We start from the raw sequence: 24,597 nt of genomic DNA, 5'->3' as shown, positions 1-24,597 counted from the left end.
TTATAGTAGAGACGGGGTCTCGCTCTTGCTCAGGCTGGTTTTTTGAACTCCTGACCTCTAGCAATCCGCCCGCCTCGGCCTCCCAGAGAGCTAGGATTACAGGCGTGAGCCACCGCGCCCGGCCTTCTTCAGCATATCTTAACTGACTATTTCAGCTAGATTATATTTAGGGAAAGAGTATGAAGTAAGGAGACCCCTTCCTCCCTTTCCCATCTTCAGATATTTGTTCCCATGGGTGGCGTAGTGTTGAGGGTGGTCTTTTGCTTTGTTTTACTAGGGTTAAAAAGAGAATTATTATTTCAGTGAGGTGCCAAAAGAGAAAAGAAAGTAAGATGTGAGGGCATGTTTGGCTAGGAATTACTACTAATAGTATGATTCCACCTTAGAGTCAGAAATACCATTGTAGGATGGTTGAAGCCTGACTGTGCTCATTCCTTTGTAGAATAGGATACATAGTATTGGGGATACTGTATTTGGCTCAAGACGCTAATGGTTCTAAAAGGCTGTACATTTCTGTTATTGAGGCATAAGTTGTATGTATAAATTTTTCTTAAATAATAACATAACTGTTACTTTAAAAAAACTGTATGTAGCATAGCACAACATTAATCTTCTTAGACTTTGATAAGGCCTTAACTTGTAGAAACAGCATTACCATTGACTGTACCATTTGTCTCCTTTGTCCCCCACTTTCTGCCTGGGAGTTTTCTAGAATCTAAGGGTAAACTTGCATGCAATATGCAACTCTGTTTCTGTCATATGTGACCACCTCATGTCCACTGCTCATTTTTAGTGGAAGTAGATATATGAACCCTTCTAACCAAAATGGTGACTAACACAGCCTTAACTTTCCTCTCAGCTTAACTAAACTGATGCAGGGATAAGGTAGAAAAGGAAGGTCCAGAGAGCCTGAGTGCAGCCATTTTGACTGATGCCAGATCCTAACCACGCCGAACAAGGAAGTCACCAGTAAGTTGCTGGCCCAGGACCACCTGAAGATGGATGAATTACTAAACCAAATGCCTTACAGACTGTGCTTACCTTTCAATGACAGCAATTTATGATTAACCTTTATGGCCTGACCACAAAACAATTCTGGTCATGTGTGGCTATTTTCCAACAGGGGTTTTTGAACATTTAAAGATGTTATCATTGCCCCATGAGGGCTTCCCCCTCCTGCTTTGCTACTATAACAAAAGTCACCAGTTTCTCAGCCTGCAATATCTGAGTCCTTGCCATTCACAACTCTATCATACTCAGTTAGCCAATTCCATGTATTTTAGATTCTGTTATGTGAGCACTCAGCTTACAGGTACTAAAGTTTGCATTTTTAAAAATTAGTATCATTTGCAATTGATGGAAAATACAAAACTACAATGATGCAAACAAAATAGTAATTTCTTTCACAAAAATGGAAAACAGATGTACACAATTTATGGCTAGTGTGATATTTCTGTTCCACAACATCCTTAGACACCTGATTCCTTCCAGATCACCACTTTACCTTCCCTAGGTAGTGGTCCTCATATTCAGAGTCCAAGATTGTAACATCCACATGGCAAGGAGAAAAATAAAGGAAGGGATGAGTGAGAGCATGACAAACAGTTTGTATTGGAGTCTGGTAGAGAAGGCTCCCAGAGTAGCACATAACATTCTACTTATATACTATTGCACAGAAATTTGTCACAACGGAGGCAAGGAAAGGTTTTTCTGCTGGTCATAAATCTGCCTAGCTAATTCTGTTATGATTTAGGAAGATAGGCAACTGGTGGTCTCTACCACAAATGGCTTTGATATTCCTCTGAGTTGGATGTTTATTACCATTGTACAGGTGAAGAAACTAAGATTCAGAAATATGTGATTAACTTGCTTAAGGTTGCAGAGCTATTAGAAAACTAAGGATGTGACTCAAGTCTTCCTGAACAACAAACTACCCACGCTTTATTGCACTCAAGTGTAGGCCTCAGTGAAGGATGAGCACCGTTAAAACAAAAACCTTAGATAAATTAAATTTAGGGTTTAATTGAGCAAATAATGATTCATGAATTGGCAGCATTCAAAAACAGCAGAGGTTCAGAGACTTCCCTCCACTGTGTGGGCAGGGAGTGTGTATGGACAGAAGGCAGAAGTGAGGTACAGAAACAACTGTAACTGAAACTTGATTGGTTACATGCAGCTGGGTGTTTGCCTCATTTGGCCATGGTCTATCAGTTATTAGCCTGTGATTAGCTGAGACCTAGCTATTTCTTTACAAGATACACTCCTAAATTAGGATTTCCATTTGTTTACATAGTAAAGTAGGTTGCAATTCATTACTAGGGACTCAAGGTATAGAGGCAAACTCAGGCTAAATTTAATTTAACAACACATACAATGTATCTCTGCACATTCCCGATGTTCCATCTTTGGATTATTCCAAAGGGTGACTGACCTGAGACCCTCTTTCCTACCTCCACCATTGACAACCATTCCTCCCCACTAATATGGAATCAGCAGAGTGACTGGAGAAAAAAATAAATTGCCTTCTCTGTTTTTGAGAACTTGCTTTTTGTAGTGATTGTTTAATGAGTATTGGATTTACTCATTCCACTTCTACTTCATTCCAGCACAGGAAGGTTTTCAGGCCATCAGCCTCTGCTCTGTCCAGCTAACTACAGTCTAAGATAAAGGGTTTTATTCAAGGAATGGTCACTAACACTTGGATTCCTAGGTTTGGTTTCAAGGTCAGGGCTACAACCTTTTATGATGTCCAAATAACTGGACTTCTTCATTGCCTACAGTTTTCAGAATGATTTATGATATGAGATTTGTGTGTCCAGAAAGCTTTTTGATGGCTGAGCATTTTCATTGTTGATTTCTAATAAGTATATACTAGATTAAAGACAATGGGTTAGTCATTGCCTGGATTGCTAATTAGATTTATACTTTAAAAGGAGGTCAAATGTTGAGACTGGGAACAAGGTGGCTGAGATAGTTACTTTTATTCTCAACTTTGTTGTACTGCTTGAATTCTTTAAATGTCCACTTAAAACTTAATTTTTAAAAGTTTATCTAAATCAAATTTGGCAATCTAGATCATTCAGTTAACTTCTCAGAATGTTAATTTCTGGCTGATTTTCTTGTGAATTTCAAGATTTCACTCAGAAATATTTAATATTTGAGACTGTCAAGTGTCAAAGGAGTTTTGATGAGACAATATTCCACTTAAAAAAATCTTATGATGTCTTCCAGGGCCTAACCTCATGACCATCCAACAAAGAGCACTAATGTTTTATTGGAAGGCTTTAGATCTAATGGTCTGTGTTCTTGTTGTACGCCTGTGTCCCTCTCTGAGTTTCCTAAATGCCAACTGAAGCTAGACTGACAGTTCAACATCCCATTATAATTTTGTTTTTAAATCACAACTCTGAGGATTTATCATTGTTCTCATCAAATCTTTGCTTGTAGAGATGGAAAAGGTTTATTCCAGTGAGTCATCTAGTTCATTTTTCTCTGCATGCTTTTTCAGGCTGGTTTCAGATTTGAAAGCATTTGAATATCTGCAAAGACCTTGTGGGAGAATTATTTTAAAGCCGTTTGTAACCTTAAGGAGATTTTCATGAGATTGGATAAAGAAAAAGCTAAGAGTAAGAAATCTAAGAGAATCCCTCTCTCTCTCAGAATTGCTAGAGAAAGCATTGTGTTTTTCAAGGTGACTGTTTAAATAATGGCATTGCTGTTTTGGAGAAAGAAAATAAAAAGCTCTGATTCAGAAGGCAGAAACTGCCTGTTATTATCAGTGAAGAAGCAACATGATACCATCCTTGTAGTTATAACCACCTCCCCAAAATGAGTTTCCAAGTGGATGTCATAGCTGGGACCCCACCAATGGGTTAAGATTGATCAATTGATCTCAAAGTTTCCTCAAATTTATTTCCCAAATTGTTGCCAATGAGGTAGATTCTTGGTTTATGGAGTCCTCAGGAAGAGGAAGCACACACTAACATTTACACATATCATTTCCCCTCTCTGCCACTTAAGGAGGTTAGGACTTGGATAAAGAAAAAATCGTCATTCTCATACAAAGGCTGTCATCCTCATTCTAACTGGCATAGCCTAGGGAACAAAGCACCCAAAGAAACCTGCGAAGGTATTTCTAGGGCTTCAAGTGTGTTGCAAAATCATGGACCTATGTAGTCTGGGGAAGGTGAGGGGAAGCTTGCCCTTTCCCCCCAAAATTTGTTGAAAGATCACCTCACAATTAAGGCAGATTAAGAGAGACTACAAATTGAATTCACAACCCTGCTACACATTGGCTGTGTGACTTGGGGCTGGTAATCTATTCTCTGTTAGTCTTTCCCCTCATCTTCAAAATGAAGAGTGCACATGCACAGATCTAATCTATAAAACACCTGTGCGCACACACAGATATGATATCTGTACAAGTACATTAATGTGTGAGGTTAGTAGTTCCTTAAAACTATCATCTACATAGTGTTCGACACTACTTAATGTATTGTTCATTTATTCATTTCATTTATTATTTATGTTCTGCCTCTCTCTACATAGTGTTCAACACTACTTTATCATTCATTTATTTTTATTCATTTATTTATTCATTTATTATTTATGTTCTTCTTTTTCTAAAATGTAAGCTCTATCGTAACAAGGACTTTGCCTGTTTTATGTTTTGCTCTCAGTTATATTCCCAGAGCTGCCTATAATATTTTCTGGTATACTAGATGTTCAAAATATATTTATTGAATGTATAAATGAATAGATGACAACTTTTTTGTGAACAATGTTATTATATAAGAGAAGTTGCTCATTTTAAAGAACTTTTTCCAATTTCTTTCTTGTTCATCTGCCTTTGTCTGAGCATGCAGAAGACTGTTTTACAAGAAGTCATGCCACAAAGAGAGTAAAAGCACCCTGCTCCTTCTAGCTCCTTTTCACCACCATTTTAAGCCAAGTCTTTACAATTTATCATCTTATTTTGTGCAACTGGAAGTGTGTGTGTTTGTGTATGTGTGTATGGAACAACTCGTATAATACTGAAGATTTGAATCTGAAAAATGTTATTGAGATATTTGCATGAAGGCATTATAATATTGTGGTACCTAAGATAATAAATGTCTGCTTTGGCAGTTCCCATATCTCATCAGTTTTATGGAAACAAAGCACGAAGGAGAAAATATATATAGACATCCTAGTGTTTAATATCCACAAAGAAAGATGTTTGTGTCTTAGTAGGAGAAATGGCACTGTTGCATATTCATGAGAGAGATCTATTTTACCCCCTTGCAGGCACAAAATATTTATATAAATATGAAGGCTATGCATAATTATATGAAAGCAGACATTCCCTGGAGGTTAAATACGCTCACATAATAAGGAAGGTCTTGCTCTCCTGTAGATTTTATTAAGTGAATTCAAGTCATCAAAAGGATGTAAACATCAAAGAAGAGCACAATACTTTAGGGTGGTCTAAGGGAAGGAGTATAACTAAAAATAATGAGACTATGTTAAATAAAGACAAGTTACTTGGAAACATTTTTAACTATGTTCTATTTTACTCCATGGCAATGCATTTAGAAATGCTTTCAACCTAAAATTCACAGTCTAATGAAATCTATTAGACTGAAATTACCTTTCTAGGGGCATAATGAAAGTCTTATTCCCTGAAATGTCGAATGTGACTTGACTCAAAGTTTCAATCTGTCTTAAAATTGGATTGAATGCAGAGAGGCCAAAAGAACACATGTTTGGTTGTGTTTGCTTTATCAGTGACTGATATGTGACCTTGGGCAGTACATTCATTGGCTAACATTCTTTTATTCTTTACAAAAATGTTCACTTCATATTATCTATCATGGTTCTAAATATTAAGTTGATTCTTGCTTTCAGGTGAACTGTGCTATCTCATTTTTAAGAGGAAAAAAATTCTTTTTCTTTCTGAAAGACTCTAGGTATAGAACATATAATGCTTTCCAGAGACTCTGCAACCACAAATGGTGCAATAAAAAGTTTACTTGCACCACATATATTCACCAGCAAACTGGTATTAACTGAGCAGCACCTAAGTGGACACATAGGTACTACAGTAATAGGGTATTGGGCAGGCGGGAGGGGGGAGGAGAGCGGGTATATACATACATAATGAGTGAGATGTGCACCATCTGGGGGATGGTCATGCTGGAAACTCAGACTTGTGGGGGGAGGGAGGGGAAAGGGCATTTATTGAAACCTTAAAATCTGTACCCCCATAATATGCCGAAATTAAAAAAAAAAAAAAGAAGAAGAAGAAGTTTACTTTGAGTGGTGGACTATTCCTGCCATTAAATGCCAGAAGAGAACAAACTCATTGCTGCCTTCTTTGTCATTTTGTTCTCTGAAGTTGTAAGTTTGAATAACTGCATGCCTGTGTGTGTGAGCATCATGTGCATGCATTGTTTATGGTGGTTGCTAAATTGGGTAGACATGTAGTGAGCAAATTGGAGAGAGAAAGCATACACATTTCTAAGTGACAACAAATATATCCCCTTTTCTATTTATACGAGCCTCCTATCTCACTTGGTCACCTTCCCCTATAAAAGGTCAGGATGTATTTTACTTGATGATACAGGTTCTGAGGATCCAGTAAAATAAAATGACATCATTTTCAGGTTAGAAATGATTAACTCATTTGTGTTTTCAAGCTCTCTTTCAGGAAGAAGAGGTTAAGTATAAAGTGAATATTTCTCTATGTAATCTCAGTAAGTGCTGCCAGCTTCACCAGCAAGTCTTTCTCACTGTTCTCTATACATGGTCACGGCCGTGTTTACGCTTTCTGGGGAAGGAGGCAACTGATAGAGATTCCACAATCCTGGACTTTGTGTAGCAGAATCTTTCCACACCTCTCTATGTTCCCAAATTGGTTAGGTTCTAATGCAAAAGTATACTTGAATCTATTTCTTCATATCCTTTATGCCACCTCTTTTCTATTTCCCAGGCCTGAATCTCTTGATCCCCACCAGCCCTTACAGATTACATTTTAAGATCCTAGAAGCTGAGATTTCTCAGGCTCTGATTCAGCAGTTAGATGAAATATATAATGATATAAAATATTATACCTATATCACATTATAAAAGGGCCAAAGCTTTTATTCAGAGCAAAGACATCCTTGACATAGTGGTGTTAGGAGACAGGCTTCCTTTCCAAAGGGCGTTTTTTGATATGATCTATAGAATATTGATGTTCTTATTATGCCAAAGTACTGTGGAGTGTGTGAAATACTAAGCTGGCCATTTACTGCCTACCTTGTAAATTTCTGTTAATTCCCCTTTTCCTACAGCATTAAAGTCAAACTTCAATGAGCGGCTATGGAACCTTTCAGGATATGGCTTATTGTCTACTATTCTTAGTTTACTCTGCCCTTTCCCACATCCACCCAGCAACATTCTACTCAGGTTTTCTAAACATTCTGCATCTTTCCATCCCCCACCTATGATGTTATATCTACCTTGCCTGAATGGGTATATGGATTTAACATTTATAACTACCTAAAATTTTGAAAATCATATTCACCAGCAGCCCTAGATCCTTCTTGTTTCTTACACCAAGGCTACCTTTGTGTATTCGTTGTCTCTTCAGCCACTTTATCTTTTTCTTTTCTCTCTTTTTAAAAAATATTTATTTTCTAGACATGGAATCTCGCTATGTTGCCCAGGCTGGAGTGCAGTGGCTATGCACAGGCACAAACATAGCACACCATGGCCTCAAACGTTTGGGTTCAAGTGATCCTACTATTTCAACTTCCCAAATAGCTGGGACTACAGCCATGTGCCATTGCACCTGCCTCTTTCCTCTTTGATTTTTTGTTCCATTTTCATCAAATCCACCCATAGTTACTTATTCTCAGTTTCTTTGTAACTTCTCTCTGCTGGCAATTTTACTTCCACTTTTCCTCTGAGATACTAGGAATGATTAAGAGGGTAGTTTGGCAGTGTCGGTCCCCAAATCTGTCCTCAAGATAGTTTCACCATTTTAATTATTCTATCAATTCTATTGAAGTATAATTTATAAATAATAAAATTTTACACATTTTAAGTGTACAGTTTGTATTTTGCTAAGTACAAACAACCATATAATTGACTATGACATTAATAAAGATAGTCATTTGCTTCTGCCTAGAAGGTTTACCCGTGTAGCTTTGTATTTAGTTCAGTTACTATCCTCTACATAATCTGAGTTTTGATAATTATCAGTACATTCAATGGCTAACATTCTTTTATTATTTACAAAAATGTTCACTTCATATTACCTATCATAGTTCTAAATATTAAGTTGATTCTTGCTTTCAGGTGAACTGTGCTATCTCATTTTTAAGAGGAAAAAAATTCTTTTTCTTTCTGAAAGACTCTAGGTATAGAACATATAATGCTTTCCAGAAACTCTGCAACCACAAATGGTGCAATAAAAAGTTTGCTTTGGGTGGTAGACTATTCCTGCCATTAAATGCAGGAATCATTGATTCCTGATAATCTGAGTTTTATCACGATAGATTACTTTTGCAAATTCTAATATTTTATATAAGTGGAAACATACAGTGTGTACATTTTGAGCTTGGCTTCTTTTGCTCAAGGTCAGTTTTTGGAAATGTTTTATGTTGTTGCTCGTGTGATTATGCATTTGCTGTAGTGGTTGTTACTATTTAGAATTCTGCTGTATGAATACACTACATTTTGTTTATGTATTCACTTGTTTCTGGGCATTTGGTTTGCTTCTAGTTTGAGGCTGTTATGAATAAAGCTACTGTGATTATTCAGGTATAATAATTTATGTGGCTATCTCTTTTGTTTTTCCTTAGATAAATATTTAGGAAATACTTAGAAGGCAGATCGCTGGGTAAAATAGTAGATATGTGTTTAATATTGTAAGTCTCTGCCAAGATGTTTTCTGAATTTCTTGTGACATATACTCCCAAAGTTCCAGTTGTTCCACATCTAGCCAATTCTTAATATTGTAGATCTTTCAAATTTAGCTATTCTAGTGCTTTTAGTGGGTATTAAGTGGTATCTCATTGTTGTCTTATTTTGCATTTCCCTGATGACTAATGACATTGAGTAAGTTTTCATGTGGATATGTCAATTTTATGTCGTCTTTCATGTAATGTCATCTGAGCCTTTGCCCTATTTTTATGGAGTTGTTTTATGATTGAGTTGAAAGAATTTTGGCTATTTTAGAGGCTTGGGTTTTCATATAAATTTTAGAGTCAGCTTGTCAATTTGTACAAAAGCCTGCTAGAATTATAATTGGAATGTCATCGATCTTATAGATTAATTTGGGGAAAATGGACATCTTAGCAATATGTGTGCTTCAATCAATAACCATGACACATCCCTCCATTTATTTAAGTCTCATTTAACTGTTCTGAACCACGTTTATAGTTTTTAGTCTAGAAGTTGTGCATATATTCTGTTAAATTTATTTCCGATAATTATGTGTTTATTTGCTTGTTTGAGATAATGTCTCACTATGTTACCCAGGCTGATCTTGAAATCCTGGGCTCAAGCAAACCCCTACCTCAGCCTACCAAGCAGTTAGGACCCCAGACATGTACCACCACTCCCAGCTATTTTGTTTAATACTGTTTGAAATGATATTTTTATTTCCTTCTCTAATTTTTTACTATATATAGAAATTTGTTTTATTTTATAGTAGCCATGTGTGCTGTGGCCTTGATAGGTTCACTTACTAATCCTAGTAGGTTATTTTTTTTACAGATTCCTTAAAAATTTTTATGTAGATATCTTTCTATATATCTAAACAGATTTTTTCTATGTAAACACACTTATATGCCTTCAATTTATTTTTCTTGTGCATTTGCTCTAGCTGGGATCTCTACAACAATTTTGGAAAGATGTGATAGGAATATACATCCTTGTCTTATTCCCAATCATATGGAGAAGCATTTAGCTTTTTTACCACTAAATGTGATATAAGCTGTAAGTTTTAATAGATGTCTTCATCACTGATAAAGTTTTCATATTCTACATTGTATATAATTTCTATGTTTTGAAATTTATCAAGACATTTTATGGCCCATCATTTGGTTTGCCTTGATGAATACTCCAAGTACAATTGAAAAGTATGTATAATATACATTTGTTATAATTGTAGTGTTCTATGAACTCATTTAGATCAATTTGTTTGATAGTTTTTGTTTTAATTTTCTTTAATTAAAAATATATCCAGACTGGACACAGTGGCTCATGCCTGTAATCCTCGTACTCTGGAAGGCCGAGGTGGGAAGACTGCTTGAGCTCAGGAGTTCAAGATCAGCCTGAGCAGGAGTAAGACCCCCATCTCTACTAAAAATAGAAAAATTCTCTGGGCATCATGACATATACCTATAGTTCCAGCTATTCCGGTAGCTGAGGCAAGAGGATCCCTTGAGGTTGCGGTGAGCTACAATGATGCCACTGCATTCTATCCAGGGCAACAAAGCTAGAGTCTGTCTCAAAACAAAACCAAGCAAAATATATATCCAATGATGATTGTGGGTTTATATATTAGATTTTGTTTCATGAATCTTAAAGTTATTATTATATTCTTCTGATTAATTATCCTATTAATACAAAATTATCCTTTTAACTGTTAGTAATAGTTTTTGTTCTACAGTCTGACTTTTAAGATATTAATATAGCCACACAACTTTCTTATGCTTATTACTAACATGATATTTTTTTTCATGTATTTTACTTTCAACCTATTTGTGTTTTTAACTTTAAAGTGCATCTCTTGTAGACAGCATATAGTTGAGTCTTGGTGATTGATTCAGTCTGCCATATTTTCCTTTTAATTGGAGTATTCAGGCCATTTACATTTAGTGTAATTTTTCATATGCTTGAGCTTAAGGATGCCCTTGGCTATTTGTTTTCCATTGGTTCCTTATTTTTATTTGTACCTCTGTTGTCGCTTTGTAGCCTTCCTTTTAGTTAACTTTTTCATTCTTCTATATTATTTTCTCTCTTGGGTGCTTAGTTATACTTTTATACTATTATTTAGTTGGTTACTCTAGGGATAAAAATATGTGTCTTTAATTATCAAGTCTATTTAGAATCAAATAGACTGTACAGTGGCTCTAAGGATTTGCTGAGATTATTTGGCTCTGTATGAAAATGGTCAGACTGTGTCAATTCATAGTATTTAATCATGAAAACTTGTCAAAACTATATCTACAGTCAGAGATTCAGAAAAAAATAAATGATTTAAATAGGTCAAGAGGCATTACCAAGCCTTGTATTCCTACTGACACTTGTTTGACAACTTCAAATAGAGGCAAGCGCTTAATGTTAGTGAAAATTTTATTAATTCAAACTCAAATGACAAGGCAATAGATACAGAGAATAATACTCTTTTATTTTGACTCAATTTAACCAGTTCGGATTATTTCTTAAGTACTATTTTATTAGTATTTTTGAAATAAAGGACTTTCCTTTTAATAAAAAATTTGCATTTTTTCATAACAGTGGAACACAGTGGCCTTGACTTAGTTATTATCCAAAATAATGTCTGTTCATTCATTTTTTTGTGAATTTATAGAGAGTTGAGAAACAATTCATCATAAATCTACCAACAAAATGTATTTAACTTCTTATTGCACGAATATCATCCCCACCAATTCTTGTAATTATGAACCTCACTATTTTCTAATTGTCTTAAAAACACAAACTACATTTTTAAAACTTTAAAATGAGTCAGTAATAGAGTGGTATGCATGGCTTTATTCTGGGATGAAAATGGTAATGTTATTTTACCACTTATTCAATAATCATTAGTGCTCACAATATGTTATATGCTGACAACAGAGATCACAGAATCCTTGTCATTGAGATATTCAGTCTAATGATGATGGTGGTGAGAAACAAGCTAATCAACAATTATACTATATATCCTATTAACGAATATGTTAGGGATGTGTATAGGGGGGGCAAAGGAAGTAGGGAGGAGAGAAATCTAGCCACAGGGTTTACCCATAGGAGGTTAAGCTTCAGTTAACTCTTAAAGGATGAGTATGAGCTCTCAAAGTAAATCACGGAGATAAACTTATTACTGGCAATGGAAAACAACATATATAAGAAACTGTGCCAAGGAAGAAAAAAAAAAACCTGGTTTATCCAAGAAACTGTAGAAAGTTTTCATGATTCTATGACAGGGCATATTTTTGAGGATTGATGAAAGTTGAGACTAAAGAGTATCCAAATTACAAGAGTATCCATGGTGAGAAAATGTGACCTGCACTTGGATAATGTTGGAGACAATTGAATGATACTAAGGGAGGGTAGTGGTCATATTTACTTTTGGAAATAATACTGTGGTAATAGTAAGAAGGGCATATTAAAAGGAAGTAAAACTGGAATTGGAAAACAGTTGAGAAATTTTTGCAGTGATTGAGGAGATAAATGATGAGGGCTTAAACTAAAGTTTCTAGGGGTGTGGAAAGGGGAGGGAGGGTGAGGGAATAGGAGGGGGCAAGATAGAGGGTAGGGGAAAAGAGGGAGGGGAAGAGAGAGAGAGAAGAGGGAGAAGGAAAGACACTGAGTAGGCAGAATCACTATGAGGTACTCAGTTTTTTCTGCTTTTTATGGGAGAAAATCTTTGACTGCAAGTTTTAGCTGGGTTGACCTGTTTTTTGTTTTTTATGAAGAGGTTCTTTAAAATTAGGATTTTGGAAATCTAAAAGTGAGACTGTCTATGCCTATATTACAGAGTAAACATTTATATTTCTAATAAAGAATTATATATATACAAAACAATAATTAGAAAAATTATTTAAATTCCTTTTGACAGTGTTATTGTTAATAGTGGCTTGCTCCACAGACAGAAATAGAAATTTCTTTCCTTATCAGATTTTTTCCTCTTGTCTTATAACATTTCAAAAATTGGATATAGTTATTTTCTTTTATCAGGGGTGGTATGATAATTAGAATTCTCTGTCTTCCTGTTTCTGCAGCTATTACAAGTTCATACTTTAGTTATACTTTAGGATAATTTTAGAAGACTATAGAATACTTCAACTGTATTCTTTAAAAAAGTAGCTCTGACAGTTATTGCAATGTACTTTGCAAAGTGTGTAAAAGTAACCAAGCATGGCTATTCTTTCTTGCACATAAATCTCATACTAAGATTTTGTGCATGTGTTTGAATGTAGAAAATCTGAGTAGACTGGGGATCTTACTAGATCACTTTGAAGAAGGGTGGGGGAAAAAAAAGAAGGAAAAAACCCACAAACTAATGTGATTTTGATTTCCCCACTATTACTTTTCATTGTTTTTTCACTCGGCCAGCCACCCTGGTTTCTAATGTTTGGTTAGTTTTATGCCTATGTGTATGCCTGATTCATTCCAGAATTTGGAATTTGTGGAACTCATACATTTATTTTTTGATATTGTACTATACATCTTGATATATTTACAGAGACTACTTTTCTCATATATAAGTCAATACATCCTTTCAAAATAATATCAGTAATGGTCTCATTTAAATGAAGCTCTCTTGTTTAAGTCTCATTTTTTGCTAATAGTTAAGAACATGGAGAAATGGAGTACATGAGACTCAGTCTAAAACACTTGTGCTCCAAATACATCCCAGCTACTTGCAAGCTGTACACTGGAGAAATGTTATTTGCCCTCCCTGATACTTGGCTTCTGTTACTCATAGTCCATCATTTTAAAAATATTGAATGATGTTTGGAAAGAAAACACTTAGAGTAAGATATAATTGTCTAAGATAGCGTATATTGTTAAATAGTAAATTATATAATAATAGATTGTTAAGATAAGAGTTATAGAAGTTTAAATGCAAGAGAGAAAATGTCATTAAAAATGGTTGGAACAACTCTCTTGGAAAGGTGGAGATATTAATGGAGATAATCTCATCTGTCTTGTAGGGTTGTTGGAAAAATAAAAGACTTTATATGAAGTTCATAGTATATGAACTAGCTACTGTAGGTTCTCCATTATTGCTTCCTTCCCCTTATGCAAGGAATTCTGCTGTTAATCCTCTCCTCCAATTCTGGGATGATAGTTCTCAGCTGGGAAGATACTACTTCCTAAGGGAAATTTGGATACCTGTGGGGTATTATGGTTACTATAAGGTTTGAAGGCCACTCCAAGCTTTAGTGGCTGGGGGAAAAGATATTTGACATCCTGCAGGTGAGTATTCTACTGGATCTGTTTATAATTATCTGTAACTGTTACCTAATTCCAGTTTACACGAATTTTTGGGGGTATGGCTTTAATACACATTGAATTTACAAGGCATGCAGTTCCTATGCACTTGAGAAAAAAATTTGCTTAAGTGGGTAGAACTTTCCTAAGACTTCTAATGGCTATTCTGACTTTAAGTTACAAAAAGACATAGCTACGTTGGTCTGTTTTTGTAGCTTTCATATCATAATGTTTTTGTTTGTGTTGGTGTATAAGTTTATTTCATAATTTCTTTTAGGGAAGTTGTGTCAGAATGACTTGACTAAACAGATTGAAAAATATTTGTATTATAAATTATTCTTTATATGATTTCAGGTCCTTGAATGGTTTAGAAAAATATCTTTGTAAGTAGATGAGATGTCATGAGTTGTACTTCAGAATTTTGGGTGGATGATTATGGTATATTTTTAATTAATTTGATCTGATGGTTTGAGAACTCCTGGTCAAGGCTACTTACCTTATTCTATTTGGTCCTTAGTGAGTTGGAGAGGAGGTCTAGGAGCATCTCATGAGGTCATTATGAGCTCAGTGAAATCCTGGTGAATACTGCCTACTCTGACTGGTTAATGTCTATTATTCTCTTGACGTTAAGAAGGGTGACCCATGAGGCCTGCCCTCTGAATCCTGCCCACCTAATGTTACTGACTCTAACATCTGTGAATCTGAAAAAACCTAATGAAAAAAGTCCTATAAAAGGATGACTTTTCAAGCCATCGAGCCATCTCATTACTCCATTATTTCTTTTTAGCTACCTCAATTTCTTTTCTGGGTTCCTCTGAAAGTGGGAATTTAATCTGCTTACTTTTACACAACTGCCTTGTAAGTTAAAATCACTTGTATTAAGTCATTTCAAGTCACTTTAATTTCCTATGAGAATAAGTATGACTTTTTCAATTTTGATGAGTAATATGAGACACAGCTTACAGCCAGTAAATCCTACAGCAATATTTGGACCTCCCCTGATTTATATTTTAGTTTTTTAATAATACTCTCTAGCAACCTATGTGACACTTTCATTACTGTCTACATGCTTGGGATTAAAGATGAAGCTTGAATGCTATAAAATGCCTTTTAAAAAAGAGGTGGAGTTTATATGCTCTGATTCTCAATTTTATGTTCATTTTCAAAAATACTTTGAATCAATTTCAGAAGGTTTGAGCAATAGTTTCTTTTTTTTTCCCTTTGCCAACAAGAATATGCATGTAAAATAAATAGCTGCATTTGTTGCAAGATACTTATTAAGGACACATAGAAAAATTGATTTATTTAAATGTTTTACAGCAATTTTACCAAATCAGTGTTTTTCTGAGTAGAATTATTTTCATATGACCTCTCTGTTGAAGGATATGTATGTGTGTGTATGTGTATAAATAAATACATAATTTTTTTTCCTTCATAGAATACAACTTTTATTTTGGGGTGGATATCAACCATTATGCTCTGGGAAAATTTTCTGTTTTGCAAAGTAATTAAGACAGAGCATTCCATATTTCCTAGGGCCTTTGAGATGGGGTATGTGTTTCAATTCCAGCTCCTGGATTTTAATTCTAGGCTTTATTCCATAGGATTGCAAATTCCTAGAGAGAAAGCACAACCTTTATAGTAAATAAATGGAACTCATAGTCCATATTTTAAAAATATTGAATGATGTTTGGAAAGAAAAAACTTAGAGTAAGATATAATTATTTAAGAGTATATTGTTAAATAGTAAATTGTATAGTAATAGTAGATTGTTAAGGTAAGAGTTATAGAAGCTTAAATGCAAGAGAGAAAATGTCATTAAAAACGGTTGGAACAGGCTGGGTGCGGTGGCTCATACCTGTAATCCTAGCACTCTGGGAGGCCGAGGCAGGTGTATTGCTCAAGGTCAGGAGTTCAAAACCAGCCTGCGCAAGAGTGAGACCCCATCTCTACTAAAAATAGAAAGAAATTAATTGGCCAACTAAAAAATACATACATATATATATATATATATATATATATATATATATATATACACATTAGCTGGGCATGGTGGTGCATGCCTGTAGTCCCAGCTACTCAGGAGGCTGAGGCAGGAGGATCGCTTGAGTCCAGGAGATTGAGGTTGCTGTGAGCTAGGCTGACGCCACGGCACTCTAGCCTGGACAACAGAGTGAGACTCTGTCTCAAAAAAAAAAAAAAAAAAATGGTTGGAATAACTCTCTGGGAAAGGTGGAAAAATTGAATTTTTTAAATTGCTGTTTGATGCTATTTTCAGTTTTTATACATATCTTTGCTGGTAAAGGCATAATCTTCAAATAGGTTTGATTTTTTTCCCTATATTTTATAACCCATTATTATAAACAGCATCTTAACTCACCAGTGGCATCTTTTTATGTCAAGGGAAAAGTGCTCTGAATGATGTAATTGTGATTATTGATTGGCAGTAAAGCATCTAAATTTACTATATTTCTACTGCCAAGAACTGTCACCTATTAATTTGGGCCTGATGTTGGTATTTTTGAAATGTTTTCAGGCAAAAAGTAGATTTCCTACCTTGTTATATACTCTTTTGGTGCTACTTATATGACAAAGTTACTAGTAATCTGAAAGGTTTAGGGCTGGCTTCAAGCATAAATCAGAGGGAGTGTGGGCCTAGATGAGAATGTAACAGGCAACTAAAAGTCTTTCTCCTCCATCTCTTATGGCCCCAAAGCTTAGAAATACTTGTGTGTGCGTGTATAATGAATGGGTTTAAAATAAAGTGAATAGATTTCCTTAATCTAGTCACTATTTAGGGATTTTTCCCTTAGATTTTTAGAATCCAAATGAAATAGATTAACTCATATATTTTGCCTTAGAAATTAAATCTCAAAAATTCCAAAACCTTCCCCATTCCCCATAACAATTGTATCTTTACCCTACTTTTGCATTATCGACGTAATTATCACAATCAAAAAGCAATTTTGAGGGGTAAATTGTTTTGTGATATTATTAAATTTATGCTGAGAAACAATGGTCTTCTCTCAGATTGAACGATTTATTTGAAATTCAGCTCTCAAAACAATGCTTAAATATCCCCTTGACTGGCTATTTACAGAGGGTTCCTAGACTACAACCTAAACAAAAAGTTAGATTCTTCTGTTCCATATATCAGTACTATTTGTGAACTCACTGATAATGTGATATATGACATATTAGAAAGAGCCAGGCTGCACAGCACTCAATTCTAGTGGCATGTTTTAGTGGTTATTAGGGTATAAGTATGAAATGTCTGATTCCCTTAGGTTACTGAGTTTGACAGTTGATCTCTCAGACATTTCACTTTGACACTTCTTGTTTTATTTTTATTGTGAAGGTACATCCTCCGTCTCTTAAACGCACATTTTGGCTTGTGATTTTCTTTCACATTTTCTTTTAGAGCAATTTTTGTGAAACTATGGATAAGTCAAAAATTCGTGTTATTTTTCAATATGAGTTCCATCATGGAACCAATGCAGTGCTAACAGTTCAAAATATCAACGACGTGTTTTGTAAGGATTTGGCTAATGAATGCACAGTAAATCGATGGTTTGAGAAGTTCCATTCTATAGATTTTAATCTTGAAAATGAGCCATGTGGGCGACCCCAGACCAAGGTGGATAGGGATGAGCTGAAAGCTATAGTGGAAGCGAATCCATCTCAACCTACATGTGAATTAGCAGCAAGGTTTGACGTTACTATTCCAACGCTATTGAACTGTTTGACACAAGTAGGCAAGGTAAAGAAGCTGGACACATAGGTTCTGCATGAATTAAGCAAGTGTCAGAAGAGAAATCATCTTGAAGCTTGTCTTTCTTTGCTGTCATTACATAAAGGTGAACCATTTCCACACAGTATTGTTATGTGTGATGAAAAATGTACTCTTTTTGACAATCACAAGCATTCGGCACAATGGTTGGATAAAGACGAAGTGCCAAAAAACAGTCTAAAACCAAATATTCATCAAAAAAAGCTAATGGTGTCTGTTTGGTGGTCCAGCACTGGTATTATCCACTATAGGTTCATGAAACCTGGTCAGTCCATTACAGCAGGTGTCTATTGTGAGCAATTGAATGAAATGATGAGGATGCTTGTGATTAAGCAGCTGAGATTGGCCAATAGAGACAGGCCAATCCTCTTGCAAGACAATGCTCAACCACATGTCACACAAACAACACTGCTCAAATTACAGAAGCTGGACTTGGAAACCCCCTGCTATATACCATATTCACCAGACCTTGCACCACTGACTACCACTTCTTCCAGGCTTTGGATCACTTCTTGCAAGGAAAAATATTCAATTCTCAACAAGCTGTGGAAAATGCCTTTTGCGATTTTATGGGCAGCTTGCTCTCCAGGCTTCTTTGCTGCTGGCATAAACAGGCTACTGTTAACATGGCAAAACTGTATCCATAGTTGAGATGCATACTTCGATTAATTATACTGCTTCTTGTTTGAGATAGAATAAACTACACTTTTGATTTGAAATCAGACATTTCACATTTAATGACCTAATAATTTTGTGTGTCTACTTAACTGGATACTAGGTATTCAGACATTTTGGCTAAACATTATTTCTGGGTGTGTAAGTAAGAGTGTTTCTAGATGAGATTGGCATTTGAACGAGTAGACTCAGAAAAGCAGATTATCCTTCCCAGTGTGGGTGGGCATCATCTAGTCCATTGAGGGCCTGAATAGAACAAAAGTCTGAAGAAGGGAGAAGCAGCCCCTCTGCCAGATTGCTCGAGTTGGACATTGGTCATCTCTTGCCCTTAGACGGAGACTAATACCATCATCTCCCGTGGTCCTCCAGCCTTTGGACATAGAGTGAATTACACGACAGGCTTTCCTTGGGTCTCCTGCTTTGTAGATGGCACATCATGGGACTTCTCAGCTTCTATCATTGCTCGTAATCTCTTTATGTATAAATTCATACACAGTCATATGCTGCATAAGGATGTTTTGGTCAAAGGATTGCATATGTGGTCCCATAAGATTATAATACCATATTTTTACTGTACCTTTTCTATGGTTAGATAAGTTTAGATACACAAATACTTATCATTATATTACAGTTGCCTACAGTGTTCAGTAGAGTCATATGATATATAAGTTTATAACCCAGGAGCAACAGGCCATCCCATATACTGTAGGTGCATCATAAGCTATACCATCTAGAATATGCAAGTACAATCTATAATGTTCACAGAATGACAAAATTGCCTAACAACGCATTTCTCAAAACATATCTCCATCAAGTGACACATGACTGTGTGTATATTTTTGTGCATGTATTAATATTTATGTCAATTAACTGTGCTGAGCCTCAGTTTCTCCATCTGAGGAAAACTTGCAATAATAACTCCCTAGCCATGTTGCATATGTTGAAAAGTAATGTATATGAAGAGCCTTATGAAGTTCTTTGATTACTACCACAATTCACTAAGGAGAATCTCTTAGCATCAAATAAGAATAATGTCATAAATGGCTTTATGATTCTGGGGCTTTATGATTCTCAAAGGTCAGTATTATGATTGGGGATAATTAAAAGAGAAATAATAGGGACTGAAAAAATAGATAATAGGTTAAGTGGTTGGCAAAGCAAAAATAGATTTTTTTCTTGCAACTATGAGAAGTATACATACATTTGACATGGATATGCTGAGGTCTTGGTCATAATCATAATTAAAGAGGAAGGAGAGGAGGCCAGATCAACCTAGGTGTGTTTCTGTTCCCTGACATGAATTTATCATTAATGGACTCAAGAGATTTGAAAACTATATCTGGATTCTTCCTTGATTTTATTAGGATTCTCCATCATGCTTGGCATTATAAAGATATTTTCAGGAGTTGAAAATCTTGGTGATGACAAGGTTTTTATAGATAGGACTTCTTTCCCCCTCAGGATAATTTGCTAAAAAAATTGAATACTCAGATTTTAAATAATTTTAAATATCATGCAATAATGATTGCGTGATATAAATATCACGCAATCATTATTCTATCATGTGTACTATGTAGCCCTTTCCTTCCTCAATCCCTAGCAAGAAATTCCATGCTGTACATCCTTTAATCCAATTTCAGGAAATTTTCCAATCTCTCTCCTTTACCTCCCCTATTTCCTGCTGTCTTTCCCAGGGCACCTAGAATAATCTCTTTACTGAGCTTAGATTCTTATCAAAGCAAGGAATTTTAGCAGGTACTTCTTTCTGCTTTGCAAAACTTCCAAAGTGAAGGAGTTGCAAAGGGCCTATCTGCTTAGAACTTGTATGTTTTGTGTCATGGATTGAAAGAGAGTAGAAGAAATATAGGCAGAATAGATTTAATTTAATACCTCAATGAATTTAATCATGACTGGATTAAACCGTTTGTAATTGTTTTTTTAAAAATTGCTATCTCCCAACCTTATTAAGCTTCAAGGGAAACACTAATTTGGGTTAAAAGCTATTTGAATCAGTGTAATATCTGATCAAAGTAATTTATTTGATCATCATTAATGCATATATCAGTGGAGCCCTTGGTTCTTTCTTTATTAGAGATTACAATTCTTAGTGAAAGAGGCCTGGCATCATTTGGACTTAAATGGAAGAAGTAAGCTTGGACTCTAGTATTATTAAGCAAGGGAAAGATTCAATTTTTGACAAAAAGTCATGTGAATGTGATATTTTTAAGGCACCAAACAGCAGGTATAAAGAAGCTTCCTCACAACAGTAATTGCATTTTATTGAATAAAAGCACTTAGAGACAGCAGGTATACCTACCTATATAGGTGACCTGGGTTTTGCACGTTAGCTAAAAGTTTGGGTTGCTATGAGTTCAGGAGACAAACAAAAGAAAATAGTATCAACAGAGGTGCCTCTGTTTAAACCATTCTGTTGTAGTTATATCCCTTACTGACCAGAGTCCTTTTATTATTAGTTCATTGTATGTATTTATTTGAAAACATGCTGTGATTTTGTTCACGGGGATTCAACTGCTTGATTTCCAAAAAGCAGAATAAGGACCATGATTGTAAAATAAGGCTGCAGGGTGGAATAGGCATGGGTTAAATTACAGGAGAAATAAGAGAGCTATTTGGCTTCAGTAAAAGTTATCCATACAATTGGCATTAGAGTGTTATAAAAGAATGCTTCTAATTGAACGAAACTGAGCTTGAGCTAATTGGAATAAACATTTTGGCTACCAAGGTACAAGGAACTCAGCTGAGAATATTCTTTGCCATGTTCTTGGCCTGATTTAGAAGAAATAACAAACTATGCGTTTCTAATCTGCCACCTTGGATCAGGTGAGGTTTCTCACAAAATGTCTCAAGCATTATCAGCGTCTCCTGGAACAGCTCTGTAATCAGCTAAGAGAAAATATACTAGCAAAACCTCATGGATGCAGCGGTATTGGGTGATCAATTCGCTGCAAAAAGCTGAAAAAGATGTGCAGGATGTGATCAGTTCCAGACATTGTGTTTTTGAATAATCGATTCAGCTGTGCTCAGCTTCTACATGGCTTGCAAGAACACAGAACGATTATTCCAAATACTCAGTCTTGCATGCAGGGCTGATGCTGCTAATCACAGCAAGAACTGGTTTTTTAAGAACATCTGCCTCTGCCAAGTCTCAGCCACCAGCTCAGGAAAAGCAGGCCATTCTAACCTCAGTCTTCTCACTTTTCAGAGTTTTGTAGAATACACCAGAAATCAAAACACAAAACATTTCTACTAGTAATTCAAGCTTCCTCTTTAATTCCTAACAGTGTTAGTATCTAATCTACAGAAATGACTTAAAAGCTATGCATGTCTTTCTCTGTGTGATCTTGTCCCCTTCTTCTGAATCGATGCCTTTCTCATTCTTGTTTGCTACATTTTGTTGTGAAATATAGCACATATCAGAAACTCAGAAAATAAAAACAGCAGAATTAATCATCCCTTAAATAAAGCCACGGTAACAATTACTCAAGTCAGGAAACAATACATTTCAGCACCTCCATGGGTTCTAGCTCCCTTTGTGTCCTTTTTAATTTCTTTCTTCTTCTGCCTTCCAAAGATAAATATTACTGTCATTAATTGTGATGATTTTCTTTTCTTTATCATTTAACAACATAAGGATGTTTTAGCAACATCTTTAAGTGCTGAAATTTGGTTTTATTTTTGAACTTAATTTAATTAAATGAAAGCATATCATATGTATGGTATTGTGTTTGGCTTTTTCAACTGATCATTTTGTTTATAATATTTATCCAGTTTTGTTAATTGTATTTTATTTTCAATGACATTTAGTATCTACTGTGTGACTTTCCCATAATTTATGTACTTATTTTTTGTTAATAAACATCTAAATAATTTCCAGTTTGTAGTTAGGATAATGATTCTCCAAAGAAACAGAACCAGTGAGATGTATACACATATGAGGGGTGGGGGTGGGGGGCAGAGAGAGAGACAGAGGAGAGAGATTAATTTATTTTAAAGCATTGGTTTATGTGATTATGGGGACTGATAAGTCCAAAATCAACAGGGCAGGCCAACGGTCTGGAGACCAAAGGAAAAGTTTGTTGGAGTCTTGAGGCTAAATGTGGTCTGAAGGCAGAATTCCTTCCTTCTTGGGAATCTCAGTCTTTTCTCATAAAGCCTTCAGTTGATTGGATTATGGTCAGCCACATTGTGAAGGTTAATCTACTTAGTTTGCTGACTTAAATGTTAATAACATCTAAAGGAAAAAGGTAACATTCACAGCAACAACTAGACTGATGTTTGACTAGAATCTATGTAAATGGTCTAGCCAATTTGACACATAAAATTAATCATAATAAAGATACTAGGGCAAGTGCTGCTGCTATGCACATTTTTTTACGTGTGTTTTGATGAAATAGCTATGCTTTCTCATGGAAGGGACATAGGAATGAAATTGAATAATGCCAAACTCTTTTACAAAGTTGCAATAATAATCAATCTCCATCTAGCACTACATGAGAGGTCCCATTGCTCTGTATTCTCTTTTGTTAAGTGGGTGCTTACATTCCTTGGCTATTTTTATATTAGCTGTTGTTTTGATTTACTTTTTGTCTTTAAAGATTTTAAGTATGAGCCTTATATTAGTTATACATGTTGTAAATAAATATCATCTGTCACACTTTGGTTTGTCTTTTAAGTTTCTTAATGGTATCTTTTGATGAGTATAATCACTTACTTTTAATATAACCAAGCTTAGAGACTGATTCTTTAATAGTTAGTGTTCTTTTAATTGACACTTCATTATTTTAGAACACTTTTAGGTTACTGAAAAATTGTTTGGTAGAATTCACCAGTGAACTCATCTGGATGTGCTGCTTTATGTTTTAGGAACTTATTAATTATTGATTTAATTGTTTTAATAGATATAAGTCTATTCAGATTGTCTATTTATTCTTGTATGAGTTTTGACAGATTATATCTTTCAAGTACCTGGTCCAAGTCATCTAGGTTGCTAAATTTGTAGGCATAATGCTCATAGTATTCCTTTATTATCCTTTTGTGTCCATGAAATTTTTATTGATGGCTCCTCTTTAATTTCTGATATTAGTGTCTTATCCTCTCCCTACTTTTCTTGATTAGCCTGGCTAGAGTCTTATTTATTTTATTTATCTTTTGATTTCCTTAATTTTTCTTTCTTTATTTTCTTTTGTTTTCAGTTTTATTGATTTGTGCTCTAATTTTTCTTGTTTTTTTTTACTTTGGATTGATGAATTTGCTCTTTTTTTTTCTAATTTCCTAAAGTTGGTTAGTCCTTTCTTATTCTGATTAAGAATTTGTGACAATGATTATTGTAGGTTATATTATACATGCTTAGTCATGAGGCATATGAGTCAAAGTATTATATATGAAATATTATATACACATAATCTTCTAGGAGATGTATTGTTTTGACTTTCACATTAGATCTGTATCTGCTTGGAACTTATTTTATGTAAGATGTGAAATAGGGGTTGATTTTTATTCTCCTCCATGTGGATATCCAGTTATCTTAGAACTATTTTTTATAAGTCTGTTTTTTCTTACTTGACATGCTAAAATCTGCATAGTTATATTTGAAAATTATGTTACTTCTAACAATTACCTGAAATAATTGTATTCAGTTTTCAGATTCTCTGTCTGCTAATTGAGTTTCTGCTCATCTTACAATATTTTTATCTCCTAAGGATTTTTTGGTTGCTTTTCTTCATGCTTTGGCTCTTTTAATTTCTTCTCTTTCCATCATTTGTGTCCTACTTCTTTACTATCAAAATCATTTCCATACTTATCATAGAAAATATGTAAAAACATAGAAAAACTGAAATAAAATAACTGATTATCTCGTGTTGTTTGGCAAGTTGATAAACTACTGGTTAAAGATTTTTGAGTCACCTTAACTATATATG

The sequence above is a fragment of the Microcebus murinus genome, chromosome 6, assembly GCF_040939455.1.
Source record: "Microcebus murinus isolate Inina chromosome 6, M.murinus_Inina_mat1.0, whole genome shotgun sequence".
Taxonomy (NCBI): Eukaryota; Metazoa; Chordata; class Mammalia; order Primates; family Cheirogaleidae; genus Microcebus; species Microcebus murinus.
This window is presented reverse-complemented; position numbering follows the sequence as displayed.